Raw genomic sequence first — 19,751 nt, 5'->3', positions numbered from 1 at the left:
AATAGCAAAGCTGGCCAGTTTAATGACACCATCCTGATTCAGGGGTGTCCACCCAGGACTTGCTCCCTATTCCCAGAGCCCGGCTGCAGCAGAACCCTCCATGCTGAAGTTTCTGAAGTATATTTTGTGCTTGGGCTCTGGCCTGGAAACTAGAGACTTTTATTTTAGGATGTGTGAGAGAGGATTTTCAAAGGCATATCTCATCAAAAGTCAAAGGGAATGAAGAACCTGACCTCCTTGTGTGCAGCTTGGCCTTTCTCCCCAAGCTGCTCTGGCTTTCCTTTCAGGACAGCAAAGCCTTATCCATCCTGCTTGGCAATTAATCCAGTTTGTAGGCATCAGGGTTTTTCTTGAAAAAAGCAATCCCAGTGGTAACCTGTGATGTCCAAGTCCACCTTTAACTGTGACACAGCTTGAATCTGCAGCAGAGTTGGTGTGGGAGAGACAAGGTCAGCACTGAGGTGTGTCACAGCAGTTCTGTTAATAAAATGTAATATCAGTGATTCTGTCTTGCAGGCTCCTCCAGCCCACCTTTCTGCAGGTGACCAGTCTCATCACCAAACCCCGTGGCTTCCTGGGCAGGTTATCAGCATCTGACCTTCTGCACGACAACAGATGGCAAGTGATTCTGTGTGAGTATCCACAGATACGCAGTGTGAAGAACAATTTCCCAGAAATCATCGTGAAGGGAGAGGAAAGGTCTGGTCTGAAGTGTTTTTGTAAAAACTTCTAATGGGGGGAAGGAGAAAAACAAGAAATGATAAGTGTTTGGGTGGGGGAAGAGGAAGGGAAAACTGCCTCTTAAGGCCTGGGATGCAGCACATCTCTGAAACTGCTGAGAGGGATGTAGCCATCTCTGCAAATCAACATGAGCTGGCTGGCCAATGAAGCATGCCCAGCATTTTATTTCTCATATTGTTTGGAGATAGGGATTCAGCTGAGTGCATTCAGCAAATAAAGATCAAATAACCTGCTGTGAATAATGTTTTAAACCTGGGTTCCTATCAGGATCTAGTTATAAGCCCATATACTCTGTTGGATAAAAAATAAGTTACACATGGCTGGAGGCAGTATTACTTTCTAAGGAAGATGAAATCTGTTTTGAAATAGAAAATGTTTAGTGAGTCCCCCTCCTCTTTTTATTTTTTTTTTGGAAGGGCTGAACCACATAAAGCTGCCTGATGGAGAGGGTGGAGGAGGGTCCACTAATATTTCACCACTGTCTCTGGGTCCAGAGCTCAGGATTTATGCTAACAGAGGGGGTGATTCCCAGGAGGGGAGGTGATGGGCAGCAGGGCTGGCTATTCTGCCTGGATTCCAGCTAGCCTCTACTGCACTAAGCTCCTTAGCTGTGCAGAGAAACAAGCCCTGATGAGCTGATCTTTCCTTGCTGGATGATAATCAGCACCCTGGCTGCCAGCCCTGGGGAAGCAGCAGTTGCTGCTGCTCCTCTCTGGGTGTGAGCACTGGAGCAGCACAGGCTGCACAGCACCGGGGTTCTGCCAGGCCAGCCCTGCATGCTGGGCTCTGCTTCTGAAAGGCACAAACAGCGCAGGGGATTGCTCTGAAGTGCTGATGGAGAAAGGGACCTTTCCAAAAATGCAGCCCGTTCTCTTTTCAAGAAGATTCAGCAATACCCTGTCGCTCCATTTTGTGGAAAAACACACTGGAAATAGAGACAATGGCTACTGAAAGTTTTCATGATTATTTCAGAGCTACTTTTGTGGGAATCCAGGGCTTCCCTCTGGCTGCCCTGGCTGCCCTGGGACCCTGGCAGGGGTCAGGAACCCCCCCGTACAGAGCCCCCAGAGACACTGTCTGTGATCTCTGTCCATGGAAAAGAGTTTTCAATCTTACAGGAAGAATTACAAGCTCTGAGTGTTTGATATAAGTAATAATTAAGTGTGACACAGGTGCAAAAGTAAAATTTTAGGATTCTAGATTAGGGGTCCAAATGGGACAAGATGGAGGAAATTGGGTGTGCCTTGTCCTTTTTCTCCTTCTTCATACCCTCCGTGTTTCACTGTAGTGTTGGCATTTTTCTGTTGGTTTGGGCTGGGGACACACTGTCCAACGTAGGTGACAGATATTGGCACGTTATTGTAAATCCAGCACAGGTAGTTTCTGGTATTTAATGTTTGTAACATCCCACTGGGGGCAGAGTCAGACAGGACAGGGCAGGGCAGCAGAACATGTTAGAGATAAACAGAATAAGCAACCTTGAAACCAGCACAGACGAATTATGGCTTCTTCTTTGGCAACAGGGCAGAAAGACAGAGACTTTTTACAATCTCGGAATCATCAATACCACAGATTCCAACAACTTTGACTGTGGTATTTCACGTGACCCTGTTGTTTTGCTTTCCCTTCTTTGTCCTTCACCTTTTTTCATGTAAGTCAAAGCTTCTGGTTTTTAATGAGTCTCATAGAGTTGCAAAAAAATCTACATAAACCCTTAGTATTGCCTCTTCAGTAGTCCTTCAGCCAGACAGATGGTTGAAAATTTTCCCTCTAATCTGCTTTTTTTTTTTTTGAAAAAAAGACATGTTTATTGTGTGAAGTATCTGCTTCACAGCAAAAACTTCAATTATTCCTCAGAAAAACAAATATTAAAAAATGAAAACATTTTGACGGAAACCCTAAATACTTCAGCCAACAAAAAAAAAAAAAAAAAAATCCGATCCACAATGTGTGTGTTTTTGTCTCTGTTAAAATACTTTGATTTGGAAATGCTGCCACACAGGGGATTTTGTCAGAGCAATTCTCGTTCTCATTCCCCACATGGATTGAATGCCCTAAATCTGCTGTTTCCTTGGTGGTGGGCATGGCAGAGGTCCTGGGGCACTGCCTCCCCTCTTCAGGGAGGAAATCCTCTGAGAAGGAGTGTGAGCAGGAGGTCTCACCTACAAAGGCAGGGAGAGCCTGGAGTGGTTCAAATCTGACTAGTATGAGATACCACAGGGACATTATTAATATGAAATATCTCTGCTTGTGAATATGACATTTCAGGGTTTGTATTTCCTTTAAAACACTGGATTTAGGAAAAAAAAACATGCTTTTTGTACTTTTGTTAATGACTTTGGTGGGGAGTTGGACATTGCTCAGCCAGCTTTAGTCACCATGAGGAGTGGTTAAATCTAAAGGTGCCTTTCCCATGCAAGGCTGGAGGTTCACACATGTGTTTCCTTTTTTCCATGAGTGGTGAGGGATGCCCAAGCTCTGACCCTGCCATACTGCTCTGCAGTTATTGAGATCAGGCTGGATGCTGAGGAGGTGGGGAAGGCATTCCTGCTCATATTTGCTTATGCATTAAGATCAAACAGTTCTGCAGAGCATAAATGGAAAGATGGACAGTTTTCAAGTCTCCTGGCAAGAACATGGGGCAGAAAACAAGACACATTTCTTCCCTGCAGACTGAGTGAGTGGTGGGAAGGAGAGAAGGGCTGCAGGTACACCCAGCCCCAGCAAGCCAGGTTTGTTGTGCCCACTCTCCAGGCTGACCAGCACACTCTGCAGTACCACGGCGTGGAGCCCAAGCAGCTAAACAAACCTGTCAGCATGGTGGCTTAGCTCTGGCCCAGTGCCATCCTGCTGTGGTCACCCCATTTGTGGTCAGCTCAGCACCTCAGAGCTTGCTCACATCCCCTTAGTGCACCCAAGGCAGTCATCTTTCATGCCTCTCTCCTCTTCCCTCAGCCCACCAGGGTTTCATCTGCATATTTACAAGACAAACTGACTTTCCTGATTTACCACGAAAATAAATTTCATGATGAATTAAAGGGAAGGTGTCTTGAAAATTTAAGAGGCTTCCAAGTATTTCTCCGGATGCAGCTCAGGCCTAAAATGTTCCTGTTGGGATAAATGGAAATAAATCCCCTGCTTCTTTCAGCCTGCAACTTAAAAAGCAACCCCCAATTTTCCAGCAACAGAGAGAGCTATGAGGCCCAGAGAAGTATCACACTCTTGATTACAGCTTTGCTGAAAAACATTGTTCTGATGCGTCTGGAGACGAGATAATAGGCAGTGTTTTAGTTTAAAATAAGAGGCATTTCATGAACAAAGATCCCAGTGTGCAGAGACGGGGGAATATTGAAACTGTCTGTTGGTGCTCTCTAGATTTGCCTGTCTGGATTGCACAGCCATTAAGTTTTCCCAGAAGTCCCACTTTTCGAGGAGCTGCACCACCAGCTCCTTGCAGTGGATCCAGAGAGTCAGTAGTGCCAGCTGAGAGAAACTTAAGTAAATGGAGAAAGAAAGAGCCTTTGTAGATTTGATCCTTGTGTTACTGAATAAAGTAGCTTTTTCTTGCTTTCTTCTCCTGCCACTGTGTTGTGCAGTTAGACATTGTAAATAATAATTTTAATTTGCATTTTATCTTCCCTGAATTTGAGCTTAGTTTGTTTTCAGCATGGATGGTTTGATATTCAGGCACATTTTACTGCAGTAATATAGTTGTTCTTAAGAGTATGGTAGTGGAATATCTTTAAATACCCAACTTTCTTGTGAATTACTGCAGATCACCCACAGTCTTGCAGGAAACATGACTTTAATGGCATAGTCTGAAATCCGGTGTTGCAGAGGTCCAGAGAAGATGTGTTTCCAAGTGACCACTTAATGAAAGGGAAGGCTTTTCATGTCATGGAGAGAATATCTGATTGTACTGAGCTTCCACCTAAACTCAGGAGAAGAGAGCAAATTAAGAAGCCACTGTCAGACTCTGAGGGCAGAAGTTGCCTCTGTAGATGAATCAGCAGCCTTGGAGACAGCAAAAAGCAGATCCAGTGGAAGTTTTGTATCACCAGCCTCAGCCAGAGCTGCTCCATCACCATTTGTCTTGCATTGGTTTTGTTGCATGGGGATCACTGAAGCAGACCTTGAAGTCTGCTAGCAACCAAATGCATTTGAACAGTTCAGATTTAATAATGAATATCTTCTGCTTTTCATTAGGCATGTGCAGCTTCCAGGCTTTCTGATAGGAATCCAGAGGAGCTGGCAATAAAGGGAAACCAACAGCCCATGCATAATGGAGCTGGGTTTTGTGCTGACACGGCTCTCTCTTTTGTCTGAAACCTTTGAGAGTGGATATAGAACTCCCAGGGGACCAATTGTGTGGGATGGCAGGTTCTGTGCGAGGTTCAGGCCACTTCCCCTAGCATTTCCCATCTGGCCAGTGTCAGCATCTGCAGTTCCAGTTCTTGGTGCTCCACCTCAGGGATCCACGTCTGTGTGTCTTCATCCACCTGAATTGCTCAGCACACAATTTGCTCTCCTCTGACACAAACTTCTCCCCCTCTGGTCTGGACTCTGAACTCCTTTCACATTGTTCCAGTGGACAGAGTAGCCAAGCTTCTCTTTAACCTCACATCTGAGCTTTCCCCAGGGCTCTTCCATGACATTTCTCCTGCCTCTGCTCTGCTGGTACCTTGCTGTCTTTCAGAGTTGAGGTGAATATGATCACTTAGGATTTGGCATGAGGGACAAGATCTTGACTTACTGACCTGGGGAGAGGTTGAAAAATACCTCATTAACACTGTATTCTGGAACAATCCACTTAAACTGACAAGTCTCCCAAGTGTGTGTTTTCCAAGGAATAAAAAAAGCATGTGCTTTGTTTTGAACATAAAGTTTCATTGTCAGTTCAAATGAACATGGTTTGACACCACAGCCACATCTCAATGACTGTGATATTGTTTCTTTTCTGTGTGTTTCCTTAGAGACTTTACTTGCCAAAGACTTCTGTTCCTCCTCCCAGCTCAGCTGTAAGGACATCATTGCCTGGTCTGGACAGACATTGCAGTTTAAAGGTCACACGTTGAGGCCTTTGCCCAGCTCTGCTGCTTGCTGGATTGAATGACCATTACCCTTCCATGGGCCAGGCCTTCCTCCCTCTCCACAAGAGAGGTCAGATCTTCTTTCCCAAGAGCTGGGGGAATGACAAAAGGGCACAGCACCCATGCCAGCCATGAGGAAACCTGTTAGCCTGTGGCAGGCAACTAGGCAGGCACAATGAGCTTGTGCTTGGAAAGAGAGTCCTGAAACACCATGGAGTAAAACAAAGACCCCTGTCGAGAAAAATGCTGAGCAACTCAGAATAGGAGCATCCTAAAAGGATTGTCTGTCTTGGAGAGGAAAGAAAAAGTATAACCCTCTGTTTCTTTATGCAAGGGGTTGGATTCATCTCAATTCTTCGAGGCAGATATTTCCATTTGAGCTGGGCACCCCTGGCTCCAATTATAGCCAAGGACAGACACAGGCAGTCAGCCTAATGTCTGTAATAGCACGAGATGAACTGCACTTTAAAAAGCCTATTATTCTTTCTAGCCTGTAAAATAAACCTATGATGAGTGGATTAGTTCTCCGAATAAGAATATGAAATTAATCCCATTTCTGATTTCTGGGTTTCTCTGTGCAGAATTCTCTTCCCTCCTGTGGTTTGATGCTGGATTGGTCATAAAAAGACTCCACAGTTTCCACAAACTAGATTCTTGAGTGCAGCTTCTGGAGTTTTTAACCAGACCAGGCAGTGGGTGGTATAAAATACCTGTGGATTAAGGCTATTTGAACATTTCCAGAACTGTCAATCTTGTTTTCTTGTCTTTCCTGCAAAAAACAATAAACTAAGTTTCCTATGTCAGGTAATGCTAAATCATACCTCAATTTTATAAACTCCTTTACATCTTGAGATACTGGTCATTATGGGTGACAGTAATTGAGATGGACTATTGGAGATTAATTTATTGCAGCCTGAGGTATGTATCAGACCAAATATATGCTCCTTAGCAGCAGTGAAATGAAGTGTGAGCCACAGAGCCCCTATCTCTGTCCTTGGTCCATGTGGCAAGCCAGTTCTGGAATCAAATAATGCTTTAGGGGATATCTCAAAGTTCAGTGGACTTTCTGACCCCAGGAGTCTGCAGATTGAAGGCTGAAGTCCATCATGCCAGACTAACAGACATCTTTTCTCAGTGCCTTTTGTCTTGACTGTGAGTAACCATAAACTGTACAGAATATCCCAGTCAGAGTCTTACTACTGTCTTGGCATCAGTTCTTCCCTTTTCTCATGAAAACACTGTTCTGATGACATTTTTTCTATCATGGATGACTAATAAATGAGTCTTTCAACAGAAAGATATACTACAAAGGACAGGGGTCCTCCTTTCCCTCCCTAACTGCCGTAAAAATTCTTACTTATGTAGCACCCAAGTGTATGACTTTTTAAACTGTTGTTTCTTTCACATTTCTGTTTACTTCCAGTGGCATTTCCATTTCTCTGTGTGTAGCTGAGCCCCTGATCTGCTCCTGCCCCTGTGCTCACACAGTTCCTACTCACCGGCCTTCTCCATGCCGTCAGTCCTTCCCCACCAAAACCCAGCAGGACCCAGCCTGCAGCCACCGAGTTAATTGGAGGCAGCGACAATGCTGGAGTTAATTAATCCCACCAAGCCAACGGCAGGAACTTCCTGATTTCTCATTGCTGCTCTCAGCACGTCTGATGAGATGTTCCCACCAGGAAAGGACCTCATCCCAGCCAGGGCTGGGGAATTCACCCACCCCAGTGCAGAGCTGACATTTAAGCCCTGCCTCACTCTCTGCTCTCACACACAGCTCCAAAGATGAAGGGCAAAAGAGCTTCATTAAACCTCACCCTGTAACAAACCACACACACCTCTCCCAGCTGAGCCCCCATGCCCTCAGCCTCACTGGCACTGTCAGGCCTCATCACACTTCTCATTCCCAGGGAATTCACTCCTCCCACCTGAAAATCAGTAAGTCCCTGCTGAAAAGCCTAAAGCTGATGCTGCCTGCATCCTCACCTGCCAGCAAGCTCCAAAACTTTGGTGCATTTGGATTTTAGGCACTGTGCATCTGTAAGCCCTGAGGATAAACAGTCCCAGTTGAGCTGCAGAGACTGGGAGGCTGCTCCTGTTAACCAACATCTCCTGAAGCTGACCTTGTAAATCACCAAGAAAAGATGCTGTATTTAAAACTGGGAGCAATGGAGTCAAGGCAGGGAACACAGGGAAAGGAAAAGTGCAAGAAAACTGTCACAGTGCTGCTCCCTGCTCCCTCCCTCTGCGCCCCAGGTTTGGGGCAATGGAAATCTAACCTCGCTCTGAATTACCTCTACCTCAGGTTCCTGAACCCAGTTTCATGCCATAAAAACTAGGCTTGTCCCCAGCTGTTTGTTCTAGATTTACGAAGTTTTCTTCACTGCACCTGCTTTCCAGCAAGTTTATTACCAGCAGCTGCTAACAAGCAGTGCTGGCTTGGTGGCTCGCCACAATTCCTCTGTTTATTTGCTTGGGATTTTAGAAGGGTTGCCATGTTGTTGGCAGTGAAAAATCTTGGTTCAACGGATTGGTTTGAGTTGCTGGCAAGGAAGAATAGAGCAACGATGCATAAATTGTCTTGGAAAACAGAAATACCTATGCTGGAAAAAATGGAATCTTTCAGTTTCTAACCCAGGCAGAGCATCGCTGCCAGTCGCTGAAATCCAAGAAGAGCACCGGAGCCCACTCGTTCAGCATTGTTAGTGAATTTAGGCTCTTTGGAAGGAGCCATTAACATTTGTTTAGTTATTTTCAAGCAGAAGTTGGCAATCTTTAATCTGTGAAATTTCCCATAATTTATTGACACTTACACATCTTTCTTTCCTTCAGAAACACTGCTGGTTTCAATTAGCGCAAATTAATCAATAGCAGGGGGGCCACGCTGAGTTGCAGTGAAAGGCAGGTGAGGAGTGCTGGCTGCATGTTAAACACAGAGATATGTAAAAGTGACAACTGGAGTTGTTGTGGAGCTGAGCAGCGGGGCAGGGAGCGGGGGGAGCTGCACAGCTCCAGGGCTGCAGCACAGCGTGTGCTGCGGGATGGAAATGTCTGCTTTTAATTATGGTTGCAAAATTTTAATAAGTGTGTGTGTGTGTGTGTGTCTGTGTGTGTGTGTGTTACAAGCCTCCCCTTGTGCATGCTGCACGGATGATGAGAGACATTTCAGCTCCTGCTTGCCACAGTGTGGGATCATTCAGGTTTTTTTTTTACCTCAAGCTGGGAAGCTCGCTTTTGCTGGGTTTGTCAGTCAGAGAGGGACTGCATCAGTTACACCTGCACACAGTTAGTGCTGCATGAATCTGCCTGGGGCTCTGTAGGTGTCCCTGCTCTCACCTTCCTCACACATCCCTGATCCTGTGCCCACTTGTGCAGGTACTGCCAGAACCAGATGCCCTGGGCCCTTGGGCATCCTGGTCCCCCAGGAAGCTGTGGAGTTTTGGCCATTTTCAAAGCACAGCCCTGATGCTCACTGCTGTATCTAAGGTGGTGGCCAGACCACCATCCTAGAGCTGTCAGTGGAGACAATCAGGGAGAGTGAGAGGAGAATCAGTGGAGAAAGTATTTTTCATTTTGAGAGGCATAACTTGTTTGAATTAACACAGGGATTGTGTGCTTTGAGTTGGATAGGCAGATACTACTCCTGATTTTATCCTCTGGTCACAGACCAATCTGACAGCTCTGAGCAGGGCCAGCCTATCACAGAATTCCAGAATGGTTTGAGTTGGAAAGGATCTTAAAGGTCATTCAGTTCCAACCCTCTTGCTGTGGGTAGGGACACCTTCCACTAGACCAGCTTGCTCAAAGCCCATCCAACCAGCCCCACTTCCATGTGTGGGGCATCCACATCTTTTTTTGGGCTACCTGCTCCAGTGCCTCACTGCCCCCAGAGTAAATAATTTCTGCTTAATATCCAATCTAAATCTACTTTGTTTCAGTCTGAAGCCTAAGTTACCCTTTTACTCTTTTATTTTCCTGTGTTGTGTGCAGGCAGGGCTTTCCCTACTGCAGCTCTTCCAGCTCCTCTGTGCTGGTATGTTTCTGCATGTCCCTACCAAGCCATCACAGCATCTGCAGCCTCAGCACAGACACCCTTAGACCTTGTCCACATGATTTTCTCACTGGATGTGACAAGCCACACTCTACCTGCTTTTCTTTCCCAGATCTGCAGGATCAAACCATTGCAAACTCACACGTTCCTCTCTTTGTCTTTCTTCCTGCCGTATCCCAGGCAGCAGCAGCAATAATCATTCCAGGATCAAAACCTACTTTCTAATATCCAGCTTTGGTTGATGATGATGTATGAAGCAGAGAGGAAAGAGACAGCTTGATTTTCATAGGCTAGGTTTTGACCCTGCTGGGCTTAGTGTAGCATGAAACTAGTTTTGACTAGTAAACTGAATAAAAATACCAAGGAAGTTGTAGAGGGGCAATATATATGCAACACTAAGGTGCCATTTTTGCAAAATGACTTTGATTCATCAGAGGGCTAAGCTGATGCCCAGCGCATTAGAAATCCTGTGAACAGAAGCTCAGGGAAATATTTAAATTCATAATCTGTTTGCAGGAAACAGCTTCCTTTTCTACTTCTAAATGTGAAGCCATTTGGCAGAGCAGCTCAGGGCAAAGCCCATGGGACATGGTGCTGCCAGGCAGCCCAAGGGATGTGGCAAGGAGGTGAACAACAGGCTCCCTGCTGCACTGAGAGGTCTGCAAGAGCCAAGAGAGTCCCCCTGCACGACAGTGTGGTAGAAGGAGCAAGAGCTGGTTTGTTAGCTGAAAAATTATGTGTCCTGTGAAATTCCATCTAGGTCAAAGCAGTAAAGTAAATTGTTGGGAGCTGGTTTCTTTGCAGTACAGTATTTGACAGAAGGGTGATAAAAATAATGGTTATTTCAGCTCACAGAAACTCTTCCCAGGCAAGGCCCCATGGTTCTGGCATGTCCTTCAGTGCTCAGTGCTCTGGCAAGAGGTCCATCTTTCTGGATCTGCACCACAGCACCATCCGTGGCAGAGGACTAAAATGCCGACAGATTTAATTTCAGGTGTGTCACAAAGCAAGAGGTATTTCTGGCTGAATCCAGAGAGATGTGAAACTGATCCTCAGCTTACCCAAACTCAAAGGTGGCTGTGCCCATGACTGCAGTGTGAGTCTACCTCAAATGGCAAATCCTGTTCTTTGTTCCCGTGGAAGGGGTGCCAAGAACCACTCCTTACATTACCAGGATTTTGATGGATGCACTATGGAAGAAGCACAGACTCAGCAGACATCATACTCAAAGTGTTTTTGAAGCTGTATCTTCTCTGGCAGGGGCCAAGATGGCCAAAACTGGTCAGATGTAATCCCAACCTGGCATAAGAGCCATATATATGGTTATTTTAGCAGGATGTTGCTCTCTCCTTAGTGAAAACATTCCCTAAAGGATTCTACTATGTCTTAACGAATTATGAGACATTTCCCTTTAATTCCTGCAGCAGCAGGCAGTAATAACAAAAAACTGCATCTGTTGTCTTCATTTACACTTCACTGCCTGATTGTGATTTTTTGGATTGCCCTTGAATACACGGGCTGGGAATTCTGCTGTCCACAACTACAGCCCCTGCATGCTGAGGGCTCCCCTCACCCAGGTGGGTTAGTCTGCAGATAAAGGAACCACCTTATTCTTGCACAACATGGCAGATGCCTGCTCACAATCCAAGAAAATCAGGGCTTTTACCATTGTCCTATGGTAGGACAATAAATAGTTGGATTAAGGTCAGTGGATTTTGTGGGCAAGAGGACACACTATGTATTTTTCCTTCTGGGCAACAATGGCTTCCACTGAGGAAAGAGCAAATATAATAAAGAAAATCTTCTCATATTGAAATACATTTTTCTATTAAATATAGAGGTCAAAGGAGAAAAAGTGAAAGAAGAAGAGATCCTGGCAAAGGTTTATTTAATATAAGCTGCACTCTTTTTTTTTTTTTTTTTTTTTTTAGTTACAAAGGATAAATTGAGCATTTTCATGTATTCCATAATGCTGCAGAAACATGACCTTGAAGTTAGCACAGAAATCTATTTCAGCTTTTATTTAGCAGCTGTAGAGCCTTTCAGAATATGAACTTTAATAGGAGTTGAGTTAACAACCAATTGTCTTCACTCAGGCATGATCATAATCTGATTCATGAACACATACTCTTCTCTATTGCTATTTGTTTAATTTTCCATCCTTTGAAATAAGTGCTCAATTCCCTATTCTGGCTACTAGATCAAGACTTAGGCCCTGCGTGTTTTATCTGCTTCTGTGAAGGAGAAGCACTTGGGAGAATAGAAGCACACTCCAATCACTCAGAGAGCTTTTGCTGCCCTGAGAAGAATTCCACAGCCCACAGTTCTTCCCAAACTGATCTACCTTGCACTCATTTTCAAGAAAATAAAATCAGAATTTTCTTCCTCTGGAATTCATTAAAATATGTTTCCAACTTCAAGGAGAGGTATTTAAAAAAAAAAATTGTTTCAAGTTGCAAAATTCACTAAAATTAATTTCTCTCTGTGTCTCTCTCCCTTTTTTTTTTTTTTTTTTTTTGTGGGGGGAGGAAACAGGTATTTGGTAGACATATATTTGGTAGACATATGCGATGGGAGAAATCATGCTGTGGAGAGTATGTTTTCACCCAGCCCATGACATACCAGGATAACAGCAGCCACCTCTCATTAAAAACACACTTAAGGAAAACAAGGACTTTGTAGCAGTAGATGAACAACTTGCAAAAATACGAAGAATGAAGAACCAGCAATGAGCAAACCCTGTTCCAGTCTACTTGCTGGCTTCTTGATTGCTGGGCTGGAGGAAAGAAGCAGCATCTCTTGGTACGACACATGTCACTGCTGGGCTCCTGTTGTGCCTCCTGATCTCCTGCCCTGCCCCAACCCAATCCCATCCCTCAAGGCTCACAGGGTCTGATCAAAGAACCTGCCCTCTCTTGTACCTTCCAGTCACCTCTGGCAGAGGCAAGGAGAGGGAGAGGAGGCAGAGGGGAGGAAGGAAGCCATAGTGAGCGGTGTAAATGAGCAGAGAAGGAAAAAGTTATCCACCAAAAAAACGTGCGCAGAGTGAGCGTGGCTGACAAACTGTCACTGCCAGTGTCCTTCACTTCCCTCGCTGTCATTTGTAATTCATCAGAAGCAGAGTGAGGACTCAGAATCATAACAGGGTGGCATCTTCCATCACAAGAAACTCCGTTCTTCTAATTAACTTTCCCACTGACCCGGAGACAAACACTCTGTGTGTGTCTGTGTGTGTGTGGAGCACAGAGAGAGTCGGAGAGGGGGATTGCACTCTGATGGCTCCATGTTTACAGCACTGCTGTTGATTGGTATGTGGGGAGAGGGGGGATTAATTTGTGCCTCTAAAGCATGCATGGATAGTCTTTAAATTTGCTTGAAACAGATATTTCCTTTGCCTGTTGTGATCTGCCCTTGTCTGAAGGGAAACGTGCTTCCTGTGCAGCATAGCAAACATCATGGAGAGTCCATCCAGATGATTCTGAAGGAGTTCTCTGAGTCCTTTTGTGTGAAAAACAGATTTCTGGGCCTCACCCCTCTGTCATGGATGTTGACTTTACATAACTGTTACCAAAGCCATCCCTCATCCCTCTTACAGACAGGCAGATGGAGGACCAAAGCTGTGCTCCAGGGAAGACTGTGCCAAATCAGACCAAAGATTCTGCTCATGCCATCTCTTTCCTTAAGCACTGGACAATAATAATTTGTTTAGTAATAATTCTTAAAAACTGGGTGGAAAAATAGGTGTAAACCTCTCAATTTCTTGTCCAGTGGTTTGTGGCTCAAGGACTCCCACAGATCTGGGGAGAGGTGATGTTATAATCTGCACAGGGATTGAGTTGGGGAGGAGTCACAGGAATACAGGTGCACAAAAAACAAGGTTTCAAAAAGCTTCAAGGTTTTCAAAATAAGACAGCAAGGCTTTGAAAAAGATATGCTAAAATATAGTCAGTCAACCATTGCATAAAACTTGATGTTGAAGAACTGATTTATTATCGATGCCATGAGATGAAATAATTTTTTAATGTTCCTTTTGTAATTGAGCAGTAAGATCCTAATGGACTATAGCCAGGCTGGACCAAAATGTTAGAACAAGCTACCCTGAAAACAGTAACTGCCTGATGCAACAGCCTGGAAATCTTGGGGTGACTTGACATAAATTAATAAGTAGAGGTTTATAATGCATTAAATATTACAATTAATCTTACAGTCAGTGAAGCAGTTTCTCTGTGAGTTATTTTGATGTCAAATTACATTTTACTTTACTCTCCCTGAATCCCCTGGTCTCGCTTAAGATGCAATAAATTTTATATTCACAACACCAATCAGTAGAGTAAAAACTGCTAAAGAGGAAGGTAAAAATGGAGCTGCTTATTTAGAAAATAGCTGGCTACAACAACCTTATATAATCTATGTCTCTCAAAATCACTTATTACTTCAAGGAGGTGGGATTGGTGGCCACACAGTTTATGTGAAGCCTGTCCAGGCTGCAGGCTGTTCCCTAGGGCTGCTGTGTGGAACTCACATGCCATAATGCCAGATAAAGCTCTGCCAACAGTACTGCCTCTGCCATGAAGCACAAAGCATTACCACAGTTATTATGTTCAATTAGTTTTCTGTCTAGTTTGAGCAATTACATCTGAGGACTTTTTTTTTTTTTTTTTTATGAAATATGCTTACAATACAGCCTCCCTTCCAATTCCTCATTGCATGGATAAGATTATTTCCTTATACCATGTATGAGGAGATCAATGGCAAGCTAAGCACATTGCAGAGCCCACCACGTGTCTGGTAGGCACTTTAAGAAGTTTATGAGTTTGATGGGTCCTTCCATGGAGAGAGGTGTCAGAAGCAGGATGGCCTTGGGGCTCATCAGTCCTGCTGAAAACAGGCAGATAAGATAAAAAAAATTGTCAGTATTTGTGCACATGCAGCCAGAAGAGCCAGTAAAAAAGAGGAGCCAGTAGAACCCGATCAGTGGGATCAAATATAAAGATGGGTAAAGTGGACAGAGTGTGTAGATGAAGAAGGTGTTCACATAAATTTGACTTTGGGGATTGTCTGACACATGATCAGTTGATTGGAAGAGCTCAGCAGAGCCCTCAGTCCCCTGGTATGAAAGGTCATGTCCTCCACATCCACTGGCCAATATTTCTGGAGGACCAACATTCAGGCTTGAAAATCTAAATGCTCTTTTGGGTTTTCCAGGCTGTTTAACTCACTCAGCTAGAAATAATCCTGGTGTTCAGCAGGGCACGGCGGGATGTCTGCCGGGAGGTCATGGATTAATTTATTTAGTCTATAAATTAGGAAAAAATACTGGCCTCAAATGTAAGCAAGACAGATGCTGAGGAGAGGATTGCAAGCCAAAAACCATTAGCAGGAGCTTGCACACTCTGTGTGTGTATATTAGCCCTGGGGTCAGCAGAGTGGGGGCCTGGAGCCTCCTGATCGCTGAGGTGAGATGAAAAGCTCTTCAGCAAATGGGCCCTGATTTCACCTGCACTCAGCTACCAAGGGGGCTGTTTCTGAAGGGCAGGTGTGGCCTTCTGCCCCAAGCTTTGCCAACTTGCACATGGCTGAATGAATCTGCTAAAACGATCAGCTGGGAAATAGCTAATATCGTTAAATACCATTTAAGCTGTCATTTCTATGTGTAGAGTCAACACCCCTCATGATGAATGGGTCAGCTCTCACCTCAGGGAGCAATCACTGCAGGTGTGTTGCTGCCTTGGAAAAACATCAGGGTCTTGCTTTGCCCTGGCTTATATTTAAGCCTACAGCACAGTTTATGTAAAGGCAAGATTGGGCCCTTAGGAACCATGTCTGTCACGAGGTGCATGAGAAGAAATAAAGGAAGAAGCCTGATGTCAGATTCTTGATTTTGCTGAAGTTTCAACACAGCACAAATTCCCAAAGCCCCGGCAAGGAGCGCTGAAATTTTCTTTAGCAGACTAATGATGTTTGAGGCTATTTTTCTTGTTGCAGACAACTGCACACCAATAGCAACAAAAAAGAGCCTAATGAACCTGCAGAAACGTATGGCCCTAATGAAGATGAAAGCCTCTCTTGCAGCCACCTTGCCTAGAAACACACACAAAAAAGGAGAAAATTAAAAAAAGAAAAGACAAGGTGCCAGCTGTTTGGAGAGATTTCAGACACACAACTGGGTCTGCAAAAAGGAAGAAAGGAAGGAAGGGAAGAAAAAGCTTTTTCCCTGGGGTTCTTCTACAGGATCATTCTTCATTGCAGCTGAGTTTGCATTAAATGGCGCAGCTGGTTGGAGGAGGAAAGCTTCTGGGTGGAGGCAATACAGAGATATATATTTTTAATGGGCTCATAAGTTTCTGGAGAGAGAAATGAAGAGCTGTTAAGCTTCTTGAGCTGAATAGTTCTTCTGATTCCAAGAGCCCTGAGTGTTGCATTGCCTCTGGTGATTGTCAGCTCTCTGCGATCTTCACTCCATTTGTTATTTTATTTGTGTGAGAACAAACAGCCTATCCCTTGATAAGATTTACAACTAATGCTGAGCAGGATTGTACAGAAAATACCAAAACTTGTACTGTAAGGCTTGTTGGTTTTTACTGAAATCTGTTCCAGGATAGAAGACATTATTTTACCAGCTTTCTCCTCTGGAAGCTGCCTTCGAGGCTCAATTTTAAAATATTTTTCCTGGTGAAAGAAGTTTGTCTTTTATCTCCAGCCCCTTGTGATCTCTTGGAGTAGCAGGAAGTGTCAAGCTTGGGGATCACTGACTGAGTTTTGTGGGTAGGCCAGGCTGGACTGGCAGAAGATGCTGCCTGTCAGGTCTGAGCTGGGTTGGTGGAGCTGTGCTGCAGCCCCTGTCCACATCCTCACCAGTGCCACAACACAGAGCTGACATTTACAAAAGCCAAGACTTTTTACACTCTGGCAAAACATTGATTAGGGGATACATAAAAACCAGCTGCCTAATGAATATTGTTTTCCAATGAAGGGGAATAAAACTTACCAGCAGCAGACTTAAGTTCTGCCTACAGTCTTTGGGTCACCCTGAATTTAAAGCTGAGTTTGAGACATTTTGTGTGGGGTATGTTTTGGAATAACAAGAGCTCTTAAAAGGGATGATAATTTCTGCTCTGACTGTTCCTTGCATTGCAGTGGTGCCTTCAGATTTCATTTTCAGAGAGGGAGTACACGTGCCAAGTCCTGTCCAAGACTCAAAGCAGCACAGCCCAGGAAGATAATGTATACCTTAGGAAAGAGCAGAAATGTCTGACTTGCTAATAACCATGAAAACAATTTTTCCAGGGGCTCTATCTGGAAAATATACAAACAGGAGGACAAAATGAAAAGGACAAAGCTCCAATGCTTAAAGATGTTTCAAAGGCACACTTTGAGCTGCAAAGGGGAAAACAAAAAAGGAGGAGAGAAAAAGAAAAATAAATCCCTGTCTCACAAGGCTGCTGCTACAGGGTCATTCTTCATTGCTGCTGCTGCTGATTCTGCATTAGAGGTGTAGCTGATTAAAGATTTGGTTTTGGAGAAGGTTAGGGGTGAGGTAATACATAGATATATATTTTTAATGGGCTTGTAAGTTATTAGAAGGTGAAATGAAGGGCTGTTCAACTTCTATGGATGAAAAGTTCCTAGAACCTTGAATGCTACAGACATTTCACTAATTGCCTTTATGTCCTGTCTTTGGTCCTGTTCTGATTTTTATTTGTACACTGACCACAGGAGCTGTCCTCTGCCAAGATTTGTGACAAGTGTTTGTTGTTTGTCCCCAGCACAGACTGCACCACTGCTGATGACATCTATAAAACATTCTCTGGTTGGACACAGGTCACTTTGACATGGAGCTGAAGACACGTAACCACTCCCCACCACCTCTGCTTTGATGATACAACAAATCCATTTAAGCTTCCAGCACAGGACCAGGTATGCTGTGGCTGCACGAGGCAAAGCACTGGTTTGGTGGGTGCTTGCTGTGACAGTTCAGATTTGCTCAAAACCCACTGATGGCCTGACTGTGCATCAGCTGGCTTTCTACATCTGATCCTACAGGCATCCTAAAGCCTGGAGAAACTGCACATTGCCCTCTCCAGCTGGTTACAGAGAAATACAGCCCCGTTTCCAGGCCAAACCCACTCCCTGAGTCTGAGCTTAGTCTTAGGACCAAGGGCTTAAAGCACTGGCTTGTGAATTATCTGCAATTCAAGCCTGTACAGCTACTTATCCTATCTGTGTCACATATTGTTGCTTGTTAAGTCATATAGTTGGGGTAAAATACATTTTGTAGCTGCATATTTCTTTTTTTTTCCTAAGCAGTAAGATGTTTCTGGCTAGGAGGGCTCATGTGCCAAAAAGCCTTGGCTGCAGGTGTATTTTTTCCATTAAATATTAAAAAAAAAATAATAAAAAAAAGAAGATAAAAAGATGACACAGGTTTTTTTCTTCCCACCTCTCTGGCTCAAATGGTTTACTGAGATTTAAAATAAACAAAAATTGCTACACAGCCACCTCTTGCCCTCTTCCCTGAGAACCAGCTCTGGAGATGTGGAGCGTGGATAGAAGAATCATTAGAGTGTGATAAATAAACCTATCATGGGGATAACAGAAGTCCTGGGCTACACGTATCAGGTAGATGGAAGGAGAAAGAGGTCACACCAGGGAGGTGAAAGGGCAGTGTAGCGTGCAGGCAGTGTTTAAAAATGAATTAGTTAAAGAAAACAAAACAAAACAGAAAAAAAAATCCTGAGTGAAAATAATCCCAAGAGATGGACAACAGGAGAAAGGATAAGAAAAGACATTTATTCAAAGCAAAATTTATGGGGCTAGTTACAGTGAGTAAGGGGATGAGGAGTATAGGAGAAAGAAAAAAAAAAAAAGACAAAAAATTTAACCACAAAACCAAAACATGTTGTTGGTGTTTTCAGGGAGAATCTTACCAGAATGGCTTCCTGATGTCTGGCCAGCTTTGGTGAAATCCTGCTTTACTCTTCATTTTGTTAATTGAGATTGGGAAGCTATTTGACTGTAAACCAAAATTTTTTGCTATTGTTTTCTTTTTAAATTGAATCTTTTTTATGTTTCAGTGAACAATAGCGACAGGAACACCTTGTTTTCATTATTTTTCCTTTCTTTTAATATTAGTAATGTACAACAAAGAGAAGGGAGATGAGATAGGATTGCTATTCTTAGTGCCTAATGCAGATATTTGTGAATGCTGGAATAAAGATATATGGGCTCAGATTTACACATTTCTCTTGATAGAAATAATAAATTCATCTTTGTCTCTGGCTGGATTCCTCTATCTTTCATTTAATTTTTAATGTGTTGAGGTTTTTTTGTGTTACTTTGTGCTTCAGACCCAGCATGTCTCTGTTTCTATTGACTCTGACATCACCTTCCTTTTTTGGGTCAGGATCATCACTGGGGCACTGCTCAGTGGGTCCTTCAGGAGGTTCCTCCTGTGGTCACTCCTTCTCTTCCAGACACTGGGTGTGAACTCGTGATGCTGTGGTTCACAACCTCACTGCATCAGTAGCAAAAATCTGAAGCAATCAGCCTTGTCCAGGAGAGGATTTAGCACATGATGATTTGTAGAGTCTCAGTGTGTCCTGTTGGTCCATTCAAATGGGTCAGCAGCCCCACGAGCTTCTGCTGCAAGTGGTCACATTGCAAGGTCAGGGGATGTGTCATGACAGACTAGGACAAAATCCAAGAAAAAATTGATTAAACCATTGTCTGAGGCAGTAACTGGGCTTTGGATTAGGTCCAGAAGAAGGCTATGATGTGGGGGTATTCCTTTGGGGCAAGAAGGGATGGCTTCCTTCTCCCCACTACATCTGCAAATTCATGGTGCATTGTGAATTTACTGATATTGGCATCTC

At 44.0% G+C, this 19,751-nt stretch overlaps 1 long non-coding RNA gene across 1 annotated transcript; it reads left to right on the top strand.

Annotated features, from left to right (window-relative positions):
- The first annotated feature begins 495 nt into the window (after nucleotides 1-495).
- Nucleotides 496-19,163, top strand: LOC140684952 (uncharacterized). Its single transcript, XR_012058003.1, has 2 exons — nucleotides 496-632; nucleotides 17,646-19,163. It is a non-coding gene; the product is annotated as an uncharacterized lncRNA (long non-coding RNA).
- Nucleotides 19,164-19,751: the final 588 nt, after the last annotated feature.

The sequence above is a fragment of the Taeniopygia guttata genome, chromosome 12, assembly GCF_048771995.1.
Source record: "Taeniopygia guttata chromosome 12, bTaeGut7.mat, whole genome shotgun sequence".
Taxonomy (NCBI): Eukaryota; Metazoa; Chordata; class Aves; order Passeriformes; family Estrildidae; genus Taeniopygia; species Taeniopygia guttata.
This window is presented reverse-complemented; position numbering and strand designations above follow the sequence as displayed.